The sequence below is a fragment of the Triticum urartu genome, chromosome 5 (genome assembly GCF_003073215.2).
Source record: "Triticum urartu cultivar G1812 chromosome 5, Tu2.1, whole genome shotgun sequence".
Taxonomy (NCBI): Eukaryota; Viridiplantae; Streptophyta; class Magnoliopsida; order Poales; family Poaceae; genus Triticum; species Triticum urartu.
This window is the reverse complement of record NC_053026.1, coordinates 657824911-657828743: the sequence shown is the minus strand read 5'-3', so window position 1 is coordinate 657828743 and position 3833 is coordinate 657824911.

Below are 3833 nucleotides of genomic sequence, written 5' to 3'. Positions count from 1 at the left end.
CACCTAGGTTAACTCCAAAATGACCAATCTTACCTAGGTTATCTCATAAACGATCCATTTCAACTAATTTAGCTCATAAACGATCCATTTCACCTAGGTTACCTAAAAAACGATCCATTTCACCTAAATTAGCTTATAAATGATCCATTTCACCTAAGTTAGCTCAAAAAGATCCATTTCAACTAGATTAGCTCATAAATGATCCATTTCACCTAAGTTAGCTCAAAAACGATCCATTTCAACTAAGTTAGCTCATAAATGATCCATTTCATCTAAGTTAGCTAAAAAAGATCCATTTCACCTTAGTTACCTGAAAAACGATCCATTTGACCTTAGTTAGCTCATAAACGACCCATTTCAACTAAGTTAGCTCATAAATGATCCATTTCACCTTAGCTAGCTCATAAACGACCCATTTCAACTTAGTTAGCTCATATATGATCCATTTCACGTAAGTTAGCTCATAAATGACATACTCTTCTTGTTCTAGTCTTCTTCTTGTTCTACTCTTCTTGTTCTAGTCTTCTTCTTGTTCTACTCTTCTTGTTCTAACTTTCTTATTTTTCATTTTGCAGAGTTCATTCACTTGACGAAAGCTTGCATAGATGGAGTGCTCCTTATCCCTTTCTCTGTTTCTTTTGTATCGTTGAACTATGCATGTATCGTTGGATGAAACTATTGTAATATATATGGTTGGATGCCTCTATGTTGAACTTGTTATGTATGATGGAACTATGCATGTAATATATATGGTTGGATGATGAAGTTATGTGTTGGATATCTTATATGTTTGCTCTGTAATGGCCTTTTGAAATATATCTATATATGTCATCTATATTTGTGATGAAAATTGTTGGATTTAATAAAAACAGATAAAAGAGCCAATATGCAGGCTCTTTGCCGTCTGCCACCGACGGCAACGGGCTCTTTGCCGTCTGCCGCGGACGGCAAAGAAGGCATGTGGCATCCAGCTGTGCTTCCTGGGAGCTGACCCGTTTGGTCAGTTTGCCTACAGTGGCAGACGGCAAAGACTTTGCCATCAGTGACAGACGGCAAAGAACCTGCCATGTAGTGACGTGTAGATGACATCATACGGCGGACGGCAAAGACACTAGAAAGTTTGCCGTCAGCGGCGGACGGCAAAGGCCTGCCGTTAGCCACTTAACGGACTGACAGCGCAATTATTGCCGTCCGCCTTCTTTGCCGTCTGCCGCGCTCTCCTTGCCGTCTGCGGCGGACGGCAAAGACTTTGCCATCAGTAGCAGACGGCAAAGTAGCTGTTTACCGAAGCCTACTTTGCCGGAGCCTTTTGCCGTCCGCGGCTGACGGCAAAGTAGCTGATTCCTGTAGTGATTTGCTTATTGCGCCGTAACCATGGATAATCTTCATTGTTTATCAGGATGCTTGGGTCAGCCTTGACATTGAAGGGAGGAGTTTCATGAAACTTTTCATAATCTTCAGACATGTCTGTCTTGCCATCCACTCCCAGGATGTCCCTTTTTCCTAAAAGAACTATGTGGCGCTTTGGCTCATCATATGATGTATTCGCTTCCTTATCTTTTCTTTTTCTCAGTTTGGTAGACATGTCCTTCACATAGATAACCTGTGCCACATCATTGGCTAGGACGAACGGTTCGTCAGTGTACCCAAGATTTTTCAGATCCACTGTTGTCATTCCGTACTGTGGGTCTACCTGTACCCCGCCGCCTAACAGATTGACCCATTTGCACTTAAAGAAAGGGACCTTAAAATCAGGTCCGTAGTCAAGTTCCCATATGTCCACTATGTAACCATAATATGTATCCTTTCCGCTCTCGGTTGCTGCATCAAAGCGTACACCGCTGTTTTGGTTGGTGCTCTTTTGATCTTGGGCGATCGTGTAAAATGTATTCCCATTTATCTCGTATCCTTTGTAAGTCAATACAGTCAAAGATGGTCCCCTGGACAACAAGTACAACTCATCACAAACAGTGTTGTCACCTCTGAGACGTGTTTCCAACCAACTGCTGAAAGTCCTGATGTGTTCACATGTAATCCAGTCATCGCACTGCTCCGGGTGTTTGGAGCGCAGACTGTTCTTGTGTTCATCGACATACGGGGTCACCAAGGTGGAGTTCTATAGAACTGTGTAGTGTGCTTGAGACCAAGAATATCCGTCCCTGCATATTATTGAGTCTCTTCCAAGAGTACCTTTTCCAGTCAGTCTCCCCTCATACCGCGATTGAGGGAGACCTATCTTGTTAAGGCCAGGAATGAAGTCAACACAAAACCCGATAACATCCTCTGTTTGATGGCCCATGGAGATGCTTCCTTCTGGCCTAGCGCGATTACGGACATATTTCTTTAGGACTCCCATGAACCTCTCAAAGGGGAACATATTGTGTAGAAATACGGGCTCCAGGGTGACAATCTCGTCGACTAGATGAATTAGGACGTGCGTCATGATATTGAAGAAGGATGGTGGGAACACCAGCTCGAAACTGACAAGACATTGCGCCACATCACTCCTTAGCCTTGGTACGATTTCTGGATCGATCACCTTCTGAGAGATTGCATTAAGGAATGCACATAGCTTCACAATGGCTAATCGGACGTTTTCCGGTAGAAGCCCCCTCAATGCAACCGGAAGCAGTTGCGTCATAATCACATGGCAGTCATGAGACTTTAGGTTCTGAAACTTTTTCTCTGGCATATTTATTATTCCCTTTATATTCGACGAGAAGCCAGTCGTGACCTTCATACTGAGCAGGCATTCAAAGAAGATTTCTTTCTCTTCTTTCGTAAGAGCGTAGCTGGCAGGACCTTTATACTGCTTCGGAGGCATGCCATCTTTTTCGTGCAAACGTTGCAGGTCCTCCCATGCCTCAGGTGTATCTTTTGTCTTCCCATACACGCCCAAGAAGCCTAGCAGGTTCATGCAAAGGTTCTTCGTCATGTGCATCACGTCGATTGAGGAGCGGACCTCTAGGTCTTTCCAGTAGGGTAGGTCCCAAAATATAGATTTCTTCTTCCACATGGGTGCGTGTCCCTCAGCGTCATTCGGAACAGCTAGTCCACCGGGACCCTTTCCAAAGATTACGTAGTGTAAATCATTGACCATAGCAAGCACGTGATCACCGGTGCGCATGGCGGGCTTCTTCCGATGATCTGCCTCGCCTTTGAAATGCTTGCCTTTCTTTCGACATTGATGGTTGGTCGGAAGAAATTGACGATGGCCTAGGTACACATTCTTCCTGCATTTGTCCAGGTATATACTTTCAGTGTCATCTAAACAGTGCGTGCATGCGTGGTATCCTTTGTTTGTCTGTCCTGAAAGGTTACTGAGAGCGGGCCAATCGTTGATGGTCACGAACAGCAACGCCTTAAGGTTAAATTCCTCCTGTCTGTGCTCATCCCATGTACGTACACCGTTTTCATTCCACAGCTGTAAAAGTTCTTCAACTAATGGCCTTAGGTACACATCAATGTCGTTGCCGGGTTGCTTAGGGCCTTGGATGAGAACTGGCATCATAATGAACTTCCGCTTCATGCACATCCAAGGAGGAAGGTTATACGTACATAGAGTCACGGGCCAGGTGCTGTGATTGCTGCTCTGCTCCCCGAAAGGATTAATGCCATCCGCGCTTAAAGCAAACCATACATTCCTTAGGTCCTTTGCAAAATCATCCCAGTACTTTCTCTCGATTTTTCTCCAGTGCGACCCGTCAGCGGGTGCTCTCAACTTCCCATATTTCTTTCGGTTCTCACTGTGCCATCGCATCAACTTGGCATGCTCTTCATTTTTGAACAGACGTTTCAACCGTGGTATTATAGGAGCATACCACATCACCTTC